Source organism: Engystomops pustulosus, chromosome 9 (assembly GCF_040894005.1).
Source record: "Engystomops pustulosus chromosome 9, aEngPut4.maternal, whole genome shotgun sequence".
Lineage (NCBI taxonomy): Eukaryota > Metazoa > Chordata > Amphibia > Anura > Leptodactylidae > Engystomops > Engystomops pustulosus.
Window position 1 is genome coordinate 68,386,393 of NC_092419.1, and position 17,417 is coordinate 68,403,809.

At 45.8% G+C, this 17,417-nt stretch overlaps 64 pseudogenes; all 64 read left to right on the top strand.

The window, feature by feature from the left end:
- The first annotated feature begins 187 nt into the window (after window positions 1-187).
- Window positions 188-306, top strand: LOC140100848 (5S ribosomal RNA; annotated as a pseudogene).
- A 70-nt stretch (window positions 307-376) lies between these two features.
- On the top strand, window positions 377-495 carry LOC140096409 (5S ribosomal RNA; annotated as a pseudogene).
- A 259-nt stretch (window positions 496-754) lies between these two features.
- LOC140096173 (5S ribosomal RNA) lies at window positions 755-873 on the top strand (annotated as a pseudogene).
- Window positions 874-943: 70 nt separating this feature from the next.
- On the top strand, window positions 944-1,062 carry LOC140100849 (5S ribosomal RNA; annotated as a pseudogene).
- Window positions 1,063-1,132: 70 nt separating this feature from the next.
- On the top strand, window positions 1,133-1,251 carry LOC140100852 (5S ribosomal RNA; annotated as a pseudogene).
- Window positions 1,252-1,321: 70 nt separating this feature from the next.
- LOC140081883 (5S ribosomal RNA) lies at window positions 1,322-1,440 on the top strand (annotated as a pseudogene).
- A 70-nt stretch (window positions 1,441-1,510) lies between these two features.
- LOC140080927 (5S ribosomal RNA) lies at window positions 1,511-1,629 on the top strand (annotated as a pseudogene).
- A 259-nt stretch (window positions 1,630-1,888) lies between these two features.
- On the top strand, window positions 1,889-2,007 carry LOC140085751 (5S ribosomal RNA; annotated as a pseudogene).
- Window positions 2,008-2,077: 70 nt separating this feature from the next.
- LOC140097264 (5S ribosomal RNA) lies at window positions 2,078-2,196 on the top strand (annotated as a pseudogene).
- A 259-nt stretch (window positions 2,197-2,455) lies between these two features.
- Window positions 2,456-2,574, top strand: LOC140100359 (5S ribosomal RNA; annotated as a pseudogene).
- A 70-nt stretch (window positions 2,575-2,644) lies between these two features.
- Window positions 2,645-2,763, top strand: LOC140100853 (5S ribosomal RNA; annotated as a pseudogene).
- A 70-nt stretch (window positions 2,764-2,833) lies between these two features.
- On the top strand, window positions 2,834-2,952 carry LOC140095490 (5S ribosomal RNA; annotated as a pseudogene).
- A 259-nt stretch (window positions 2,953-3,211) lies between these two features.
- Window positions 3,212-3,330, top strand: LOC140092667 (5S ribosomal RNA; annotated as a pseudogene).
- A 448-nt stretch (window positions 3,331-3,778) lies between these two features.
- On the top strand, window positions 3,779-3,897 carry LOC140095304 (5S ribosomal RNA; annotated as a pseudogene).
- A 70-nt stretch (window positions 3,898-3,967) lies between these two features.
- LOC140080928 (5S ribosomal RNA) lies at window positions 3,968-4,086 on the top strand (annotated as a pseudogene).
- Window positions 4,087-4,345: 259 nt separating this feature from the next.
- On the top strand, window positions 4,346-4,464 carry LOC140085752 (5S ribosomal RNA; annotated as a pseudogene).
- A 70-nt stretch (window positions 4,465-4,534) lies between these two features.
- Window positions 4,535-4,653, top strand: LOC140097265 (5S ribosomal RNA; annotated as a pseudogene).
- Window positions 4,654-4,912: 259 nt separating this feature from the next.
- LOC140092668 (5S ribosomal RNA) lies at window positions 4,913-5,031 on the top strand (annotated as a pseudogene).
- A 448-nt stretch (window positions 5,032-5,479) lies between these two features.
- Window positions 5,480-5,598, top strand: LOC140095225 (5S ribosomal RNA; annotated as a pseudogene).
- Window positions 5,599-5,668: 70 nt separating this feature from the next.
- Window positions 5,669-5,787, top strand: LOC140100854 (5S ribosomal RNA; annotated as a pseudogene).
- Window positions 5,788-5,857: 70 nt separating this feature from the next.
- Window positions 5,858-5,976, top strand: LOC140090707 (5S ribosomal RNA; annotated as a pseudogene).
- A 70-nt stretch (window positions 5,977-6,046) lies between these two features.
- LOC140080929 (5S ribosomal RNA) lies at window positions 6,047-6,165 on the top strand (annotated as a pseudogene).
- Window positions 6,166-6,235: 70 nt separating this feature from the next.
- On the top strand, window positions 6,236-6,354 carry LOC140100855 (5S ribosomal RNA; annotated as a pseudogene).
- A 70-nt stretch (window positions 6,355-6,424) lies between these two features.
- LOC140095010 (5S ribosomal RNA) lies at window positions 6,425-6,543 on the top strand (annotated as a pseudogene).
- Window positions 6,544-6,613: 70 nt separating this feature from the next.
- Window positions 6,614-6,732, top strand: LOC140100856 (5S ribosomal RNA; annotated as a pseudogene).
- Window positions 6,733-6,802: 70 nt separating this feature from the next.
- Window positions 6,803-6,921, top strand: LOC140100858 (5S ribosomal RNA; annotated as a pseudogene).
- Window positions 6,922-6,991: 70 nt separating this feature from the next.
- On the top strand, window positions 6,992-7,110 carry LOC140084403 (5S ribosomal RNA; annotated as a pseudogene).
- Window positions 7,111-7,180: 70 nt separating this feature from the next.
- On the top strand, window positions 7,181-7,299 carry LOC140086233 (5S ribosomal RNA; annotated as a pseudogene).
- A 251-nt stretch (window positions 7,300-7,550) lies between these two features.
- LOC140089016 (5S ribosomal RNA) lies at window positions 7,551-7,669 on the top strand (annotated as a pseudogene).
- A 70-nt stretch (window positions 7,670-7,739) lies between these two features.
- On the top strand, window positions 7,740-7,858 carry LOC140082138 (5S ribosomal RNA; annotated as a pseudogene).
- A 259-nt stretch (window positions 7,859-8,117) lies between these two features.
- LOC140083487 (5S ribosomal RNA) lies at window positions 8,118-8,236 on the top strand (annotated as a pseudogene).
- Window positions 8,237-8,306: 70 nt separating this feature from the next.
- On the top strand, window positions 8,307-8,425 carry LOC140092877 (5S ribosomal RNA; annotated as a pseudogene).
- Window positions 8,426-8,495: 70 nt separating this feature from the next.
- LOC140092366 (5S ribosomal RNA) lies at window positions 8,496-8,614 on the top strand (annotated as a pseudogene).
- A 70-nt stretch (window positions 8,615-8,684) lies between these two features.
- LOC140100482 (5S ribosomal RNA) lies at window positions 8,685-8,803 on the top strand (annotated as a pseudogene).
- A 259-nt stretch (window positions 8,804-9,062) lies between these two features.
- On the top strand, window positions 9,063-9,181 carry LOC140084404 (5S ribosomal RNA; annotated as a pseudogene).
- Window positions 9,182-9,251: 70 nt separating this feature from the next.
- On the top strand, window positions 9,252-9,370 carry LOC140082928 (5S ribosomal RNA; annotated as a pseudogene).
- Window positions 9,371-9,440: 70 nt separating this feature from the next.
- LOC140083488 (5S ribosomal RNA) lies at window positions 9,441-9,559 on the top strand (annotated as a pseudogene).
- A 70-nt stretch (window positions 9,560-9,629) lies between these two features.
- On the top strand, window positions 9,630-9,748 carry LOC140090549 (5S ribosomal RNA; annotated as a pseudogene).
- A 70-nt stretch (window positions 9,749-9,818) lies between these two features.
- On the top strand, window positions 9,819-9,937 carry LOC140092367 (5S ribosomal RNA; annotated as a pseudogene).
- Window positions 9,938-10,007: 70 nt separating this feature from the next.
- LOC140080930 (5S ribosomal RNA) lies at window positions 10,008-10,126 on the top strand (annotated as a pseudogene).
- Window positions 10,127-10,196: 70 nt separating this feature from the next.
- Window positions 10,197-10,315, top strand: LOC140080932 (5S ribosomal RNA; annotated as a pseudogene).
- Window positions 10,316-10,574: 259 nt separating this feature from the next.
- On the top strand, window positions 10,575-10,693 carry LOC140102265 (5S ribosomal RNA; annotated as a pseudogene).
- Window positions 10,694-10,763: 70 nt separating this feature from the next.
- On the top strand, window positions 10,764-10,882 carry LOC140086942 (5S ribosomal RNA; annotated as a pseudogene).
- A 70-nt stretch (window positions 10,883-10,952) lies between these two features.
- Window positions 10,953-11,071, top strand: LOC140087868 (5S ribosomal RNA; annotated as a pseudogene).
- Window positions 11,072-11,322: 251 nt separating this feature from the next.
- LOC140100859 (5S ribosomal RNA) lies at window positions 11,323-11,441 on the top strand (annotated as a pseudogene).
- A 70-nt stretch (window positions 11,442-11,511) lies between these two features.
- LOC140083489 (5S ribosomal RNA) lies at window positions 11,512-11,630 on the top strand (annotated as a pseudogene).
- Window positions 11,631-11,700: 70 nt separating this feature from the next.
- Window positions 11,701-11,819, top strand: LOC140096548 (5S ribosomal RNA; annotated as a pseudogene).
- Window positions 11,820-11,889: 70 nt separating this feature from the next.
- On the top strand, window positions 11,890-12,008 carry LOC140091645 (5S ribosomal RNA; annotated as a pseudogene).
- Window positions 12,009-12,078: 70 nt separating this feature from the next.
- On the top strand, window positions 12,079-12,197 carry LOC140100860 (5S ribosomal RNA; annotated as a pseudogene).
- A 70-nt stretch (window positions 12,198-12,267) lies between these two features.
- On the top strand, window positions 12,268-12,386 carry LOC140100862 (5S ribosomal RNA; annotated as a pseudogene).
- Window positions 12,387-12,456: 70 nt separating this feature from the next.
- LOC140100863 (5S ribosomal RNA) lies at window positions 12,457-12,575 on the top strand (annotated as a pseudogene).
- A 70-nt stretch (window positions 12,576-12,645) lies between these two features.
- Window positions 12,646-12,764, top strand: LOC140100864 (5S ribosomal RNA; annotated as a pseudogene).
- Window positions 12,765-12,834: 70 nt separating this feature from the next.
- LOC140081884 (5S ribosomal RNA) lies at window positions 12,835-12,953 on the top strand (annotated as a pseudogene).
- Window positions 12,954-13,023: 70 nt separating this feature from the next.
- On the top strand, window positions 13,024-13,142 carry LOC140080933 (5S ribosomal RNA; annotated as a pseudogene).
- A 259-nt stretch (window positions 13,143-13,401) lies between these two features.
- LOC140085753 (5S ribosomal RNA) lies at window positions 13,402-13,520 on the top strand (annotated as a pseudogene).
- A 70-nt stretch (window positions 13,521-13,590) lies between these two features.
- On the top strand, window positions 13,591-13,709 carry LOC140097065 (5S ribosomal RNA; annotated as a pseudogene).
- Window positions 13,710-13,968: 259 nt separating this feature from the next.
- Window positions 13,969-14,087, top strand: LOC140100606 (5S ribosomal RNA; annotated as a pseudogene).
- Window positions 14,088-14,346: 259 nt separating this feature from the next.
- LOC140085755 (5S ribosomal RNA) lies at window positions 14,347-14,465 on the top strand (annotated as a pseudogene).
- Window positions 14,466-14,913: 448 nt separating this feature from the next.
- Window positions 14,914-15,032, top strand: LOC140092669 (5S ribosomal RNA; annotated as a pseudogene).
- A 448-nt stretch (window positions 15,033-15,480) lies between these two features.
- Window positions 15,481-15,599, top strand: LOC140091753 (5S ribosomal RNA; annotated as a pseudogene).
- A 259-nt stretch (window positions 15,600-15,858) lies between these two features.
- LOC140100865 (5S ribosomal RNA) lies at window positions 15,859-15,977 on the top strand (annotated as a pseudogene).
- A 674-nt stretch (window positions 15,978-16,651) lies between these two features.
- Window positions 16,652-16,770, top strand: LOC140080934 (5S ribosomal RNA; annotated as a pseudogene).
- A 259-nt stretch (window positions 16,771-17,029) lies between these two features.
- Window positions 17,030-17,148, top strand: LOC140085756 (5S ribosomal RNA; annotated as a pseudogene).
- Window positions 17,149-17,218: 70 nt separating this feature from the next.
- LOC140097066 (5S ribosomal RNA) lies at window positions 17,219-17,337 on the top strand (annotated as a pseudogene).
- The last annotated feature ends 80 nt before the right edge of the window (window positions 17,338-17,417 follow it).

A 17,417-nucleotide genomic window follows, 5' to 3' on the forward strand; every position in this document is an offset into this window, starting at 1 on the left:
GCTGCTGTCAACGGCCATTCTAAGCTGAATGTGCCTGCTCTCGTCAGATCGCAGCAGCTTAAGGCTTGGCAAGTACCAGCATGGGAGACTGGCTGGGAATCCCAAGTTCCGTTGACCTTTTTGAACCTGAAAATTGTGTTAGTTTCTCTATGAGATAGTAAAAGAAGGTTCAAACTGAACAGCTGCTGTCAACGGCCATTCTAAGCTGAATGTGCCTGCTCTCGTCAGATCGCAGCAGCAATGCAGCTTAAGGCTTGGCAAGTACCAGCATGGGAGACTGGCTGGGAATCCCAAGTTCCGTTGACCTTTTTGAACCTGAAAATTGTGTTAGTTTCTCTATGAGATAGTAAAAGAAGGTTCAAACTGAACAGCTGCTGTCAACGGCCATTCTAAGCTGAATGTGCCTGCTCTCGTCAGATCGCAGCAGCAATGCAGCTTAAGGCTTGGCAAGTACCAGCATGGGAGACTGGCTGGGATTCCCAAGTTTCGTTGACCTTTTTGAACCTGAAAATTGTGTTAGTTTCTCTATGAGATAGTAAAAGAAAGTAGAAATTAGGCAGCTGCTGTCAACGGCCATTCTAAGCTGAATGTGCCTGCTCTCGCTAGATCGCAGCAGTAATGCAGCTTAAGGCTTGGCAAGTACCAGCATGGGAGACTGGCTGGGAATCCCAAGGTCTGCTGACCTTTTTGAACCTGAAAATTGTTAGTTTCTCTGTCAAAGATGGTAAAAGAAGGTTCAAATTGAACAGCTGCTGTCAACGGCCATTCTAAGCTGAATGTGCCTGCTCTCGTCAGATGGCAGCAGCAATGCAGCTTAAGGCTTGGCAAGTACCAGCATGGGAGTCTAGCTGGGAATCCCAAGTTCCGTTGACCTTTTTGAACCTGAAAATTGTGTTAGTTTCTCTATGAGATAGTAAAAGAAGGTTCAAATTGAACAGCTGCTGTCAACGGCCATTCTAAGCTGAATGTGCCTGCTCTCGTCAGATCGCAGCAGCAATGCAGCTTAAGGCTTGGCAAGTACCAGCATGGGAGACTGGCTGGGAATCCCAAGTTCCGTTGACCTTTTTGAACCTGAAAATTGTGTTAGTTTCTCTATGAGATAGTAAAAGAAGGTTCAAACTGAACAGCTGCTGTCAACGGCCATTCTAAGCTGAATGTGCCTGCTCTCGTCAGATCGCAGCAGCAATGCAGCTTAAGGCTTGGCAAGTACCAGCATGGGAGACTGGCTGGGAATCCCAAGTTCCGTTGACCTTTTTGAACCTGAAAATTGTGTTAGTTTCTCTATGAGATAGTAAAAGAAGGTTCAAATTGAACAGCTGCTGTCAACAGCCATTCTAAGCTGAATGTGCCTGCTCTCGTCAGATCGCAGCAGCAATGCAGCTTAAGGCTTGGCAAGTACCAGCATGGGAGACTGGCTGGGAATCCCAAGTTCTGTTGACCTTTTTGAACCTGAAAATTGTGTTAGTTTCTCTATGAGATAGTAAAAGAAGGTTCAAATTGAACAGCTGCTGTCAACGGCCATTCTAAGCTGAATGTGCCTGCTCTCGTCAGATCGCAGCAGCAATGCAGCTTAAGGCTTGGCAAGTACCAGCATGGGAGACTGGCTGGGAATCCCAAGTTCTGTTGACCTTTTTGAACCTGAAAATTGTGTTAGTTTCTCTATGAGATAGTAAAAGAAGGTTCAAATTGAACAGCTGCTGTCAACGGCCATTCTAAGCTGAATGTGCGTGCTCTTGTCGGATCACAGCAGCGATGCGGCTTAAGGCTTGGCAAGTACCAGAATGGGAGACTGGCTGCGAATTCCAAGTTCCGTTGACCTTTTAGAACCTGAAAATTGTGTTAGTTTCTCTATGAGATAGTAAAAGAAGGTTCAAACTGAACAGCTGCTGTCAACGGCCATTCTAAGCTGAATGTGCCTGCTCTCGTCAGATCGCAGCATCAATGCAGCTTAAGGCTTGGCAAGTACCAGCATGGGAGACTGGCTGGGAATCCCAAGTTCTGTTGACCTTTTTGAACCTGAAAATTGTTAGTTTCTCTGTCAAAGATGGTAAAAGAAGGTTCAAATTGAACAGCTGCTGTCAACGGCCATTTTAAGCTGAATGTGCCTGCTCTCGTCAAATCGCAGCAGCAACGCAGCTTAAGGCTTGGCAAGTACCAGCATGGGAGACTGGCTGGGAATCCCAAGTTCCGTTGACCTTTTTGAACCTGAAAATTGTGTTAGTTTCTCTATGAGATAGTAAAAGAAGGTTCAAATTGAACAGCTGCTGTCAACGGCCATTCTAAGCTGAATGTGCGTGCTCTTGTCGGATCACAGCAGCGATGCGGCGTAAGGCTTGGCAAGTACCAGCATGGGAGACTGGCTGCGAATCCCAAGTTCTGTTGACCTTTTTGAACCTGAAAATTGTTAGTTTCTCTGTCAAAGATGGTAAAAGAAGGTTCAAATTGAACAGCTGCTGTCAACGGCCATTCTAAGCTGAATGTGCCTGCTCTCGTCAGATCGCAGCAGCAATGCAGCTTAAGGCTTGGCAAGTACCAGCATGGGAGACTGCCTGGGAATCCCAAGTTCCGTTGACCTTTTTGAACCTGAAAATTGTGTTAGTTTCTCTATGAGATAGTAAAAGAAGGTTCAAATTGAACAGCTGCTGTCAACGGCCATTCTAAGCTGAATGTGCCTGCTCTCGTCAGATCGCAGCAGCAATGCAGCTTAAGGCTTGGCAAGTACCAGCATGGGAGACTGGCTGGGAATCCCAAGTTCCGTTGACCTTTTTGAACCTGAAAATTGGGTTAGTTTCTCTATGAGATAGTAAAAGAAGGTTCAAATTGAACAGCTGCTGTCAACGGCCATTCTAAGCTGAATGTGCCTGCTTTCGTCAAATCGCAGCAGCAATGCAGCTTAAGGCTTGGCAAGTACCAGCATGGGAGACTGGCTGCGAATCCCAAGTTCCGTTGACCTTTTTGAACCTGAAAATTGTGTTAGTTTCTCTATGAGATAGTAAAAGAAGGTTCAAATTGAACAGCTGCTGTCAACGGCCATTCTAAGCTGAATGTGCGTGCTCTTGTCGGATCACAGCAGCGATGCGGCGTAAGGCTTGGCAAGTACCAGCATGGGAGACTGGCTGCGAATCCCAAGTTCTGTTGACCTTTTTGAACCTGAAAATTGTTAGTTTCTCTGTCAAAGATGGTAAAAGAAGGTTCAAATTGAACAGCTGCTGTCAACGGCCATTCTAAGCTGAATGTTCCTGCTCTCGTCAGATCGCAGCAGCAATGCAGCTTAAGGCTTGGCAAGTACCAGCATGGGAGACTGGCTGGGAATCCCAAGTTCCTTTGACCTTTTTGAACCTGAAAATTGTGTTAGTTTCTCTATAAGATAGTAAAAGAAGGTTCAAATTGAACAGCTGCTGTCAACGGCCATTCTAAGCTGAATGTGCGTGCTCTTGTCGGATCACAGCAGCGATGCGGCTTAAGGCTTGGCAAGTACCAGCATGGGAGACTGGCTGCGAATTCCAAGTTCTGTTGACCTTTTTGAACCTGAAAATTGTGTTAGTTTCTCTATGAGATAGTAAAAGAAGGTTCAAACTGAACAGCTGCTGTCAACGGCCATTCTAAGCTGAATGTGCCTGCTCTCGTCAGATCGCAGCATCAATGCAGCTTAAGGCTTGGCAAATACCAGCATGGGAGACTGGCTGGGAATCCCAAGTTCTGTTGAACTTTTTGGACCTGAAAATTGTTAGTTTCTCTGTCAAAGATGGTAAAAGAAGGTTCAAATTGAACAGCTGCTGTCAACGGCCATTCTAAGCTGAATGTGCCTGCTCTCGTCAGATCGCAGCATCAATGCAGCTTAAGGCTTGGCAAGTACCAGCATGGGAGACTGGCTGGGAATCCCAAGTATCGTTCACCTTTTTGAACCTGAAAATTGTGTTAGTTTCTCTATGAGATAGTAAAAGAAGGTTCAAACTGAACAGCTGCTGTCAACGGCCATTCTAAGCTGAATGTGCCTGCTCTCGTCAGATCGCAGCAGCAATGCAGCTTAAGGCTTGGCAAGTACCAGCATGGGAGACTGGCTGGGAATCCCAAGTTCTGTTGACCTTTTTGAACCTGAAAATTGTGTTAGTTTCTCTATGAGATAGTAAAAGAAGGTTCAAATTGAACAGCTGCTGTCAACGGCCATTCTAAGCTGAATGTGCGTGCTCTTGTCGGATCACAGCAGCGATGCGGCTTAAGGCTTGGCAAGTACCAGAATGGGAGACTGGCTGCGAATTCCAAGTTCCGTTGACCTTTTAGAACCTGAAAATTGTGTTAGTTTCTCTATGAGATAGTAAAAGAAGGTTCAAACTGAACAGCTGCTGTCAACGGCCATTCTAAGCTGAATGTGCCTGCTCTCGTCAGATCGCAGCATCAATGCAGCTTAAGGCTTGGCAAGTACCAGCATGGGAGACTGGCTGGGAATCCCAAGTTCTGTTGACCTTTTTGAACCTGAAAATTGTTAGTTTCTCTGTCAAAGATGGTAAAAGAAGGTTCAAATTGAACAGCTGCTGTCAACGGCCATTTTAAGCTGAATGTGCCTGCTCTCGTCAAATCGCAGCAGCAACGCAGCTTAAGGCTTGGCAAGTACCAGCATGGGAGACTGGCTGGGAATCCCAAGTTCCGTTGACCTTTTTGAACCTGAAAATTGTGTTAGTTTCTCTATGAGATAGTAAAAGAAGGTTCAAATTGAACAGCTGCTGTCAACGGCCATTCTAAGCTGAATGTGCGTGCTCTTGTCGGATCACAGCAGCGATGCGGCGTAAGGCTTGGCAAGTACCAGCATGGGAGACTGGCTGCGAATCCCAAGTTCTGTTGACCTTTTTGAACCTGAAAATTGTTAGTTTCTCTGTCAAAGATGGTAAAAGAAGGTTCAAATTGAACAGCTGCTGTCAACGGCCATTCTAAGCTGAATGTTCCTGCTCTCGTCAGATCGCAGCAGCAATGCAGCTTAAGGCTTGGCAAGTACCAGCATGGGAGACTGGCTGGGAATCCCAAGTTCCTTTGACCTTTTTGAACCTGAAAATTGTGTTAGTTTCTCTATAAGATAGTAAAAGAAGGTTCAAATTGAACAGCTGCTGTCAACGGCCATTCTAAGCTGAATGTGCGTGCTCTTGTCGGATCACAGCAGCGATGCGGCTTAAGGCTTGGCAAGTACCAGCATGGGAGACTGGCTGCGAATTCCAAGTTCTGTTGACCTTTTTGAACCTGAAAATTGTGTTAGTTTCTCTATGAGATAGTAAAAGAAGGTTCAAACTGAACAGCTGCTGTCAACGGCCATTCTAAGCTGAATGTGCCTGCTCTCGTCAGATCGCAGCATCAATGCAGCTTAAGGCTTGGCAAATACCAGCATGGGAGACTGGCTGGGAATCCCAAGTTCTGTTGAACTTTTTGGACCTGAAAATTGTTAGTTTCTCTGTCAAAGATGGTAAAAGAAGGTTCAAATTGAACAGCTGCTGTCAACGGCCATTCTAAGCTGAATGTGCCTGCTCTCGTCAGATCGCAGCATCAATGCAGCTTAAGGCTTGGCAAGTACCAGCATGGGAGACTGGCTGGGAATCCCAAGTTCCGTTCACCTTTTTGAACCTGAAAATTGTGTTAGTTTCTCTATGAGATAGTAAAAGAAGGTTCAAACTGAACAGCTGCTGTCAACGGCCATTCTAAGCTGAATGTGCCTGCTCTCGTCAGATCGCAGCAGCAATGCAGCTTAAGGCTTGGCAAGTACCAGCATGGGAGACTGGCTGGGAATCCCAAGTTCCGTTGACCTTTTTGAACCTGAAAATTGTGTTAGTTTCTCTATGAGATAGTAAAAGAAGCTTCAAATTGAACAGCTGCTGTCAACGGCCATTCTAAGCTGAATGTGCCTGCTCTCGTCAGATCGCAGCAGCAATGCAGCTTAAGGCTTGGCAAGTACCAGCATGGGAGACTGGCTGGAAATCCCAAGTTCTGTTGACCTTTTTGAACCTGAAAATTGTGTTAGTTTTTCTATGAGATAGTGAAAGAAGGTTCAAATTGAACAGCTGCTGTCAACGGCCATTCTAAGCTGAATGTGCCTGCTCTCGTCAGATCGCAGCAGCAATGCAGCTTAAGGCTTGGCAAGTACCAGCATGGGAGACTGGCTGGGAATCCCAAGTTCTGTTGACCTTTTTGAACCTGAAAATTGTGTTAGTTTCTCTATGAGATAGTAAAAGAAGGTTCAAATTGAACAGCTGCTGTCAACGGCCATTCTAAGCTGAATGTGCCTGCTCTCGTCAGATCGCAGCAGCAATGCAGCTTAAGGCTTGGCAAGTACCAGCATGGGAGACTGGCTGGGAATCCCAAGTTCCGTTGACCTTTTTGAACCTGAAAATTGTGTTAGTTTCTCTATGAGATAGTAAAAGAAGGTTCAAATTGAACAGCTGCTGTCAACGGCCATTCTAAGCTGAATGTGCCTGCTCTCGACAGATCGCAGCAGCAATGCAGCTTAAGGCTTGGCAAGTACAAGCATGGGAGACTAGCTGGGAATCCCAAGTTCCGTTGACCTTTTTGAACCTGAAAATTGTTAGTTTCTCTGTCAAAGATGGTAAAAGAAGGTTCAAATTGAACAGCTGCTGTCAACGGCCATTCTAAGCTGAATGTGCCTGCTCTCGTCAGATCGCAGCAGCAATGCAGCTTAAGGCTTGGCAAGTACCAGCATGGGAGACTGGCTGGGAATCCCAAGTTCCGTTGACCTTTTTGAACCTGAAAATTGTGTTAGTTTCTCTATGAGATAGTAAAAGAAGGTTCAAACTGAACAGCTGCTGTCAACGGCCATTCTAAGCTGAATGTGCCTGCTCTCGTCAGATCGCAGCAGCAATGCAGCTTAAGGCTTGGCAAGTACCAGCATGGGAGACTGGCTGGGAATCCCAAGTTCCGTTGACCTTTTTGAACCTGAAAATTGTGTTAGTTTCTCTATGAGATAGTAAAAGAAGGTTCAAACTGAACAGCTGCTGTCAACGGCCATTCTAAGCTGAATGTGCCTGCTCTCGTCAGATCGCAGCATCAATGCAGCTTAAGGCTTGGCAAGTACCAGCATGGGAGACTGGCTGGGAATCCCAAGTTCCGTTGACCTTTTTGAACCTGAAAATTGTGTTAGTTTCTCTATGAGATAGTAAAAGAAGGTTCAAATTGAACAGCTGCGGTCAACAGCCATTCTAAGCTGAATGTGCCTGCTCTCGTCAGATCGCAGCAGCAATGCAGCTTAAGGCTTGGCAAGTACCAGCATGGGAGACTGGCTGGGAATCCCAAGTTTTGTTGACCTTTTTGAACCTGAAAATTGTGTTAGTTTCTCTATGAGATAGTAAAAGAAGGTTCAAATTGAACAGCTGCTGTCAACGGCCATTCTAAGCTGAATGTGCCTGCTCTCGTCAGATCGCAGCAGCTTAAGGCTTGGCAAGTACCAGCATGGGAGACTGGCTGGGAATCCCAAGTTCCGTTGACCTTTTTGAACCTGAAAATTGTGTTAGTTTCTCTATGAGATAGTAAAAGAAGGTTCAAATTGAACAGCTGCTGTCAACGGCCATTCTAAGCTGAATGTGCCTGCTCTTGTCAGATCGCAGCAGCAATGCAGCTTAAGGCTTGGCAAGTACCAGCATGGGAGACTGGCTGGGAATCCCAAGTTCCGTTGACCTTTTTGAACCTGAAAATTGTGTTAGTTTCTCTATGAGATAGTAAAAGAAGGTTCAAACTGAACAGCTGCTGTCAACGGCCATTCTAAGCTGAATGTGCCTGCTCTCGTCAGATCGCAGCAGCAATGCAGCTTAAGGCTTGGCAAGTACCAGCATGGGAGACTGGCTGGGAATCCCAAGTTCCGTTGACATTTTTGAACCTGAAAATTGTGTTAGTTTCTCTATGAGATAGAAAAAGAAGGTTCAAACTGAACAGCTGCTGTCAACGGCCATTCTAAGCTAATTGTGCCTGCTCTCGTCAGATCGCAGCATCAATGCAGCTTAAGGCTTGGCAAGTACCAGCATGGGAGACTGGCTGGGAATCCCAAGTTCCGTTCACCTTTTTGAACCTGAAAATTGTGTTAGTTTCTCTATGAGATAGTAAAAGAAGGTTCAAACTGAACAGCTGCTGTCAACGGCCATTCTAAGCTGAATGTGCCTGCTCTCGTCAGATCGCAGCAGCAATGCAGCTTAAGGCTTGGCAAGTACCAGCATGGGAGACTGGCTGGGAATCCCAAGTTTCGTTGACCTTTTTGAACCTGAAAATTGTGTTAGTTTCTCTATGAGATAGTAAAAGAAAGTAGAAATTAGGCAGCTGCTGTCAACGGCCATTCTAAGCTGAATGTGCCTGCTCTCGTTAGATCGCAGCAGCAATGCAGCTTAAGGCTTGGCAAGTACCAGCATGGGAGACTGGCTGGGAATCCCAAGTTCTGCTGACCTTTTTGAACCTGAAAATTGTTAGTTTCTCTGTCAAAGATAGTAAAAGAAGGTTCAAATTGAACAGCTGCTGTCAACGGCCATTCTAAGCTGAATGTGCCTGCTCTCGTCAGATGGCAGCAGCAATGCAGCTTAAGGCTTGGCAAGTACCAGCATGGGAGACTGGCTGGGAATCCCAAGTTCCGTTGACCTTTTTAAACCTGAAAATTGTGTTAGTTTCTCTATGAGATAGTAAAAGAAGGTTCAAATTGAACAGCTGCTGTCAACGGCCATTCTAAGCTGAATGTGCCTGCTCTCGTCAGATCGCAGCAGCAATGCAGCTTAAGGCTTGGCAAGTACCAGCATGGGAGACTGCCTGGGAATCCCAAGTTCCGTTGACCTTTTTGAACCTGAAAATTGTGTTAGTTTCTCTATGAGATAGTAAAAGAAGGTTCAAATTGAAAAGCTGCTGTCAACGGCCATTCTAAGCTGAATGTGCGTGCTCTTGTCGGATCACAGCAGCGATGCGGCTTAAGGCTTGGCAAGTACCAGCATGGGAGACTGGCTGCGAATTCCAAGTTCCGTTGACATTTTTGAACCTGAAAATTGTGTTAGTTTCTCTATGAGATAGTAAAAGAAGGTTCAAACTGAACAGCTGCTGTCAACGGCCATTCTAAGCTGAATGTGCCTGCTCTCGTCAGATCGCAGCATCAATGCAGCTTAAGGCTTGGCAAGTACCAGCATGGGAGACTGGCTGGGAATCCCAAGTTCCGTTGACCTTTTTGAACCTGAAAATTGTGTTAGTTTCTCTATGAGATAGTAAAAGAAGGTTCAAACTGCACAGCTGCTGTCAACGGCCATTCTAAGCTGAATGTGCCTGCTCTCGTCAGATCGCAGCAGCAATGCAGCTTAAGGCTTGGCAAGTACCAGCTTGGGAGACTGGCTGGGAATCCCAAGTTCCGTTGACCTTTTTGAACCTGAAAATTGTGTTAGTTTCTCTATGAGATAGTAAAAGAAGGTTCAAACTGAACAGCTGCTGTCAACGGCCATTCTAAGCTGAATGTGCCTGCTCTCGTCAGATCGCAGCAGCAATGCAGCTTAAGGCTTGGCAAGTACCAGCATGGGAGACTGGCTGGGAATCCCAAGTTTCGTTGACCTTTTTGAACCTGAAAATTGTGTTAGTTTCTCTATGAGATAGTAAAAGAAAGTAGAAATTAGGCAGCTGCTGTCAACGGCCATTCTAAGCTGAATGTGCCTGCTCTCGTCAGATCGCAGCAGCAATGCAGCTTAAGGCTTGGCAAGTACCAGCATGGGAGACTGGCTGGGAATCCCAAGTTCTGCTGACCTTTTTGAACCTGAAAATTGTTAGTTTCTCTGTCAAAGATGGTAAAAGAAGGTTCAAATTGAACAGCTGCTGTCAACGGCCATTCTAAGCTGAATGTGCCTGCTCTCGTCAGATGGCAGCAGCAATGCAGCTTAAGGCTTGGCAAGTACCAGCATGGGAGACTGGCTGGGAATCCCAAGTTCCGTTGACCTTTTTGAACCTGAAAATTGTGTTAGTTTCTCTTTGAGATAGTAAAAGAAGGTTCAAATTGAACAGCTGCTGTCAACGGCCATTCTAAGCTGAATGTGCCTGCTCTCGTCAGATCGCAGCAGCAATGCAGCTTAAGGCTTGGCAAGTACCAGCATGGGAGACTGGCTGGGAATCCCAAGTTCTGTTGACCTTTTTGAACCTGAAAATTGTGTTAGTTTCTCTATGAGATAGTAAAAGAAGGTTCAAATTGAACAGCTGCTGTCAACGGCCATTCTAAGCTGAATGTGCCTGCTCTCGTCAGATCGCAGCAGCAATGCAGCTTAAGGCTTGGCAAGTACCAGCATGGGAGACTGGCTGGGAATCCCAAGTTCTGTTGACCTTTTTGAACCTGAAAATTGTGTTAGTTTCTCTATGAGATAGTAAAAGAAGGTTCAAATTGAACAGCTGCTGTCAACGGCCATTCTAAGCTGAATGTGCGTGCTCTTGTCGGATCACAGCAGCGATGCGGCTTAAGGCTTGGCAAGTACCAGCATGGGAGACTGGCTGCGAATTCCAAGTTCTGTTGACCTTTTTGAACCTGAAAATTGTGTTAGTTTCTCTATGAGATAGTAAAAGAAGGTTCAAACTGAACAGCTGCTGTCAACGGCCATTCTAAGCTGAATGTGCCTGCTCTCGTCAGATCGCAGCAGCAATGCAGCTTAAGGCTTGGTAAGTACCAGCATGGGAGACTGGCTGGGAATCCCAAGTTCCGTTGACCTTTTTGAACCTGAAAATTGTGTTAGTTTCTCTATGAGATAGTAAAAGAAGGTTCAAATTGAACAGCTGCTGTCAACGGCCATTCTAAGCTGAATGTGCCTGCTCTCGTCAGATTGCAGCAGCAATGCAGCTTAAGGCTTGGCAAGTACCAGCATGGGAGACTGGCTGGGAATCCCAAGTTCCGTTGACCTTTTTGAACCTGAAAATTGTGTTAGTTTCTCTATGAGATAGTAAAAGAAGGTTCAAATTGAACAGCTGCTGTCAACAGCCAATCTAAGCTGAATGTGCCTGCTCTCGTCAGATCGCAGCAGCAATGCAGCTTAAGGCTTGGCAAGTACCAGCATGGGAGACTGGCTGGGAATCCCAAGTTCTGTTGACCTTTTTGAACCTGAAAATTGTGTTAGTTTCTCTATGAGATAGTAAAAGAAGGTTCAAATTGAACAGCTGCTGTCAACGGCCATTCTAAGCTGAATGTGCCTGCTCTCGTCAGATCGCAGCAGCTTAAGGCTTGGCAAGTACCAGCATGGGAGACTGGCTGGGAATCCCAAGTTCCGTTGACCTTTTTGAACCTGAAAATTGTGTTAGTTTCTCTATGAGATAGTAAAAGAAGGTTCAAACTGAAGAGCTGCTGTCAACGGCCATTCTAAGCTGAATGTGCCTGCTCTCGTCAGATCGCAGCAGCAATGCAGCTTAAGGCTTGGCAAGTACCAGCATGGGAGACTGGCTGGGAATCCCAAGTTCCGTTGACCTTTTTGAACCTGAAAATTGTGTTAGTTTCTCTATGAGATAGTAAAAGAAGGTTCAAACTGAACAGCTGCTGTCAACGGCCATTCTAAGCTGAATGTGCCTGCTCTCGTCAGATCGCAGCAGCAATGCAGCTTAAGGCTTGGCAAGTACCAGCATGGGAGACTGGCTGGGAATCCCAAGTTTCGTTGACCTTTTTGAACCTGAAAATTGTGTTAGTTTCTCTATGAGATAGTAAAAGAAAGTAGAAATTAGGCAGCTGCTGTCAACGGCCATTCTAAGCTGAATGTGCCTGCTCTCGTTAGATCGCAGCAGTAATGCAGCTTAAGGCTTGGCAAGTACCAGCATGGGAGACTGGCTGGGAATCCCAAGGTCTGCTGACCTTTTTGAACCTGAAAATTGTTAGTTTCTCTGTCAAAGATGGTAAAAGAAGGTTCAAATTGAACAGCTGCTGTCAACGGCCATTCTAAGCTGAATGTGCCTGCTCTCGTCAGATGGCAGCAGCAATGCAGCTTAAGGCTTGGCAAGTACCAGCATGGGAGACTAGCTGGGAATCCCAAGTTCCGTTGACCTTTTTGAACCTGAAAATTGTGTTAGTTTCTCTATGAGATAGTAAAAGAAGGTTCAAATTGAACAGCTGCTGTCAACGGCCATTCTAAGCTGAATGTGCCTGCTCTCGTCAGATCGCAGCAGCAATGCAGCTTAAGGCTTGGCAAGTACCAGCATGGGAGACTGGCTGGGAATCCCAAGTTCCGTTGACCTTTTTGAACCTGAAAATTGTGTTAGTTTCTCTATGAGATAGTAAAAGAAGGTTCAAATTGAACAGCTGCTGTCAACGGCCATTCTAAGCTGAATGTGCCTGCTCTCGTCAGATCGCAGCAGCAATGCAGCTTAAGGCTTGGCAAGTACCAGCATGGGAGACTGGCTGGGAATCCCAAGTTCCGTTGACCTTTTTGAACCTGAAAATTGTTAGTTTCTCTGTTAAAGATGGTAAAAGAAGGTTCAAATTGAACAGCTGCTGTCAACGGCCATTCTAAGCTGAATGTGCCTGCTCTCGTCAGATCGCAGCAGCAATGCAGCTTAAGGCTTGGCAAGTACCAGCATGGGAGACTGGCTGGGAATCCCAAGTTCCGTTGACCTTTTTGAACCTGAAAATTGTGTTAGTTTCTCTATGAGATAGTAAAAGAAGGTTCAAACTGAACAGCTGCTGTCAACGGCCATTCTAAGCTGAATGTGCCTGCTCTCGTCAGATCGCAGCAGCAATGCAGCTTAAGGCTTGGCAAGTACCAGCATGGGAGACTGGCTGGGAATCCCAAGTTCCGTTGACCTTTTTGAACCTGAAAATTGTGTTAGTTTCTCTATGAGATAGTAAAAGAAGGTTCAAATTGAACAGCTGCTGTCAACAGCCATTCTAAGCTGAATGTGCCTGCTCTCGTCAGATCGCAGCAGCAATGCAGCTTAAGGCTTGGCAAGTACCAGCATGGGAGACTGGCTGGGAATCCCAAGTTCTGTTGACCTTTTTGAACCTGAAAATTGTGTTAGTTTCTCTATGAGATAGTAAAAGAAGGTTCAAATTGAACAGCTGATGTCAACGGCCATTCTAAGCTGAATGTGCCTGCTCTCGTCAGATCGCAGCAGCAATGCAGCTTAAGGCTTGGCAAGTACCAGCATGGGAGACTGGCTGGGAATCCCAAGTTCTGTTGACCTTTTTGAACCTGAAAATTGTGTTAGTTTCTCTATGAGATAGTAAAAGAAGGTTCAAATTGAACAGCTGCTGTCAACGGCCATTCTAAGCTGAATGTGCGTGCTCTTGTCGGATCACAGCAGCGATGCGGCTTAAGGCTTGGCAAGTACCAGAATGGGAGACTGGCTGCGAATTCCAAGTTCCGTTGACCTTTTAGAACCTGAAAATTGTGTTAGTTTCTCTATGAGATAGTAAAAGAAGGTTCAAACTGAACAGCTGCTGTCAACGGCCATTCTAAGCTGAATGTGCCTGCTCTCGTCAGATCGCAGCATCAATGCAGCTTAAGGCTTGGCAAGTACCAGCATGGGAGACTGGCTGGGAATCCCAAGTTCTGTTGACCTTTTTGAACCTGAAAATTGTTAGTTTCTCTGTCAAAGATGGTAAAAGAAGGTTCAAATTGAACAGCTGCTGTCAACGGCCATTTTAAGCTGAATGTGCCTGCTCTCGTCAAATCGCAGCAGCAATGCAGCTTAAGGCTTGGCAAGTACCAGCATGGGAGACTGGCTGGGAATCCCAAGTTCCGTTGACCTTTTTGAACCTGAAAATTGTGTTAGTTTCTCTATGAGATAGTAAAAGAAGGTTCAAATTGAACAGCTGCTGTCAACGGCCATTCTAAGCTGAATGTGCGTGCTCTTGTCGGATCACAGCAGCGATGCGGCGTAAGGCTTGGCAAGTACCAGCATGGGAGACTGGCTGCGAATCCCAAGTTCTGTTGACCTTTTTGAACCTGAAAATTGTTAGTTTCTCTGTCAAAGATGGTAAAAGAAGGTTCAAATTGAACAGCTGCTGTCAACGGCCATTCTAAGCTGAATGTGCCTGCTCTCGTCAGATCGCAGCAGCAATGCAGCTTAAGGCTTGGCAAGTACCAGCATGGGAGACTGCCTGGGAATCCCAAGTTCCGTTGACCTTTTTGAACCTGAAAATTGTGTTAGTTTCTCTATGAGATAGTAAAAGAAGGTTCAAATTGAAAAGCTGCTGTCAACGGCCATTCTAAGCTGAATGTGCGTGCTCTTGTCGGATCACAGCAGCGATGCGGCTTAAGGCTTGGCAAGTACCAGCATGGGAGACTGGCTGCGAATTCCAAGTTCCGTTGACATTTTTGAACCTGAAAATTGTGTTAGTTTCTCTATGAGATAGTAAAAGAAGGTTCAAACTGAACAGCTGCTGTCAACGGCCATTCTAAGCTGAATGTGCCTGCTCTCGTCAGATCGCAGCATCAATGCAGCTTAAGGCTTGGCAAGTACCAGCATGGGAGACTGGCTGGGAATCCCAAGTTCTGTTGACCTTTTTGAACCTGAAAATTGTTAGTTTCTCTGTCAAAGATGGTAAAAGAAGGTTCAAATTGAACAGCTGCTGTCAACGGCCATTCTAAGCTGAATGTGCCTGCTCTCGTCAAATCGCAGCAGCAATGCAGCTTAAGGCTTGGCAAGTACCAGCATGGGAGACTGGCTGCGAATCCCAAGTTCCATTGACCTTTTTGAACCTGAAAATTGTGTTAGTTTCTCTATGAGATAGTAAAAGAAGGTTCAAATTGAACAGCTGCTGTCAACGGCCATTCTAAGCTGAATGTGCGTGCTCTTGTCGGATCACAGCAGCGATGCGGCGTAAGGCTTGGCAAGTACCAGCATGGGAGACTGGCTGCGAATCCCAAGTTCTGTCGACCTTTTTGAACCTGAAAATTGTTAGTTTCTCTGTCAAAGATGGTAAAAGAAGGTTCAAATTGAACAGCTGCTGTCAACGGCCATTCTAAGCTGAATGTTCCTGCTCTCGTCAGATCGCAGCAGCAATGCAGCTTAAGGCTTGGCAAGTACCAGCATGGGAGACTGGCTGGGAATCCCAAGTTCCTTTGACCTTTTTGAACCTGAAAATTGTGTTAGTTTCTCTATAAGATAGTAAAAGAAGGTTCAAATTGAACAGCTGCTGTCAACGGCCATTCTAAGCTGAATGTGCGTGCTCTTGTCGGATCACAGCAGCGATGCGGCTTAAGGCTTGGCAAGTACCAGCATGGGAGACTGGCTGCGAATTCCAAGTTCTGTTGACCTTTTTGAACCTGAAAATTGTGTTAGTTTCTCTATGAGATAGTAAAAGAAGGTTCAAACTGAACAGCTGCTGTCAACGGCCATTCTAAGCTGAATGTGCCTGCTCTCGTCAGATCGCAGCATCAATGCAGCTTAAGGCTTGGCAAATACCAGCATGGGAGACTGGCTGGGAATCCCAAGTTCTGTTGAACTTTTTGGACCTGAAAATTGTTAGTTTCTCTGTCAAAGATGGTAAAAGAAGGTTCAAATTGAACAGCTGCTGTCAACGGCCATTCTAAGCTGAATGTGCCTGCTCTCGTCAAATCGCAGCAGCAATGCAGCTTAAGGCTTGGCAAGTACCAGCATGGGAGACTGGCTGGGAATCCCAAGTTCCGTTGACCTTTTTGAACCTGAAAATTGTGTTAGTTTCTCTATGAGATAGTAAAAGAAGGTTCAAATTGAACAGCTGCTGTCAACGGCCATTCTAAGCTGAATGTGCGTGCTCTTGTCAGATCACAGCAGCGATGCGGCGTAAGGCTTGGCAAGTACCAGCATGGGAGACTGGCTGCGAATCCCAAGTTCTGTTGACCTTTTTGAACCTGAAAATTGTGTTAGTTTCTCTATGAGATAGTAAAAGAAGGTTCAAATTGAACAGCTGCTGTCAACGGCCATTCTAAGCTGAATGTGCCTGCTCTCGTCAGATCGCAGCAGCAATGCAGCTTAAGGCTTGGCAAGTACCAGCATGGGAGACTGGCTGGGAATCCCAAGTTCCGTTGACCTTTTTGAACCTGAAAATTGTGTTAGTTTCTCTATGAGATAGTAAAAGAAGGTTCAAATTGAACAGCTGCTGTCAACGGCCATTCTAAGCTGAATGTGCGTGCTCTTGTCGGATCACAGCAGCGATGCGGCTTAAGGCTTGGCAAGTACCAGCATGGGAGACTGGCTGCGAAGGGTTGGCAAGTACCAGCATGGGAGACTGGCTGGGAATCCCAAGTTCTGTTGACCTTTTTGAACCTGAAAATTGTTAGTTTCTCTGTCAAAGATGGTAAAAGAAGGTTCAAATTGAACAGCTGCTGTTAACGGCCATTTTAAGCTGAATGTGCCTGCTCTCGTCAAATCGCAGCAGCAATGCAGCTTAAGGCTTGGCAAGTACCAGCATGGGAGACTGGCTGGGAATCCCAAGTTCCATTGACCTTTTTGAACCTGAAAATTGTGTTAGTTTCTCTATGAGATAGTAAAAGAAGGTTCAAATTGAACAGCTGCTGTCAACAGCCATTCTAAGCTGAATGTGCGTGCTCTTGTCGGATCACAGCAGCGATGCGGCGTAAGGCTTGGCAAGTACCAGCATGGGAGACTGGCTGGGAATCCCAAGTTCTGTTGACCTTTTTGAACCTGAAAATTGTGTTAGTTTCTCTATGAGATAGTAAAAGAAGGTTCAAATTGAACAGCTGCTGTCAACGGCCATTCTAAGCTGAATGTGCCTGCTCTCGTCAGATCGCAGCAGCAATGCAGCTTAAGGCTTGGCAAGTACCAGCATGGGAGACTGGCTGGGAATCCCAAGTTCTGTTGACCTTTCTGAACCTGAAAATTGTGTTAGTTTCTCTATGAGATAGTAAAAGAAGGTTCAAATTGAACAGCTGCTGTCAACGGCCATTCTAAGCTGAATGTGCGTGCTCTTGTCGGATCACAGCAGCGATGCGGCTTAAGGCTTGGCAAGTACCAGAATGGGAGACTGGCTGCGAATTCCAAGTTCCGTTGACCTTTTAGAACCTGAAAATTGTGTTAGTTTCTCTATGAGATAGTAAAAGAAGGTTCAAACTGAACAGCTGCTGTCAACGGCCATTCTAAGCTGAATGTGCCTGCTCTCGTCAGATCGCAGCATCAATGCAGCTTAAGGCTTGGCAAGTACCAGCATGGGAGACTGGCTGGGAATCCCAAGTTCTGTTGACCTTTTTGAACCTGAAAATTGTTAGTTTCTCTGTCAAAGATGGTAAAAGAAGGTTCAAATTGAACAGCTGCTGTCAACGGCCATTTTAAGCTGAATGTGCCTGCTCTCGTCAAATCGCAGCAGCAATGCAGCTTAAGGCTTGGCAAGTACCAGCATGGGAGACTGGCTGGGAATCCCAAGTTCCGTTGACCTTTTTGAACCTGAAAATTGTGTTAGTTTCTCTATGAGATAGTAAAAGAAGGTTCAAATTGAACAGCTGCTGTCAACGGCC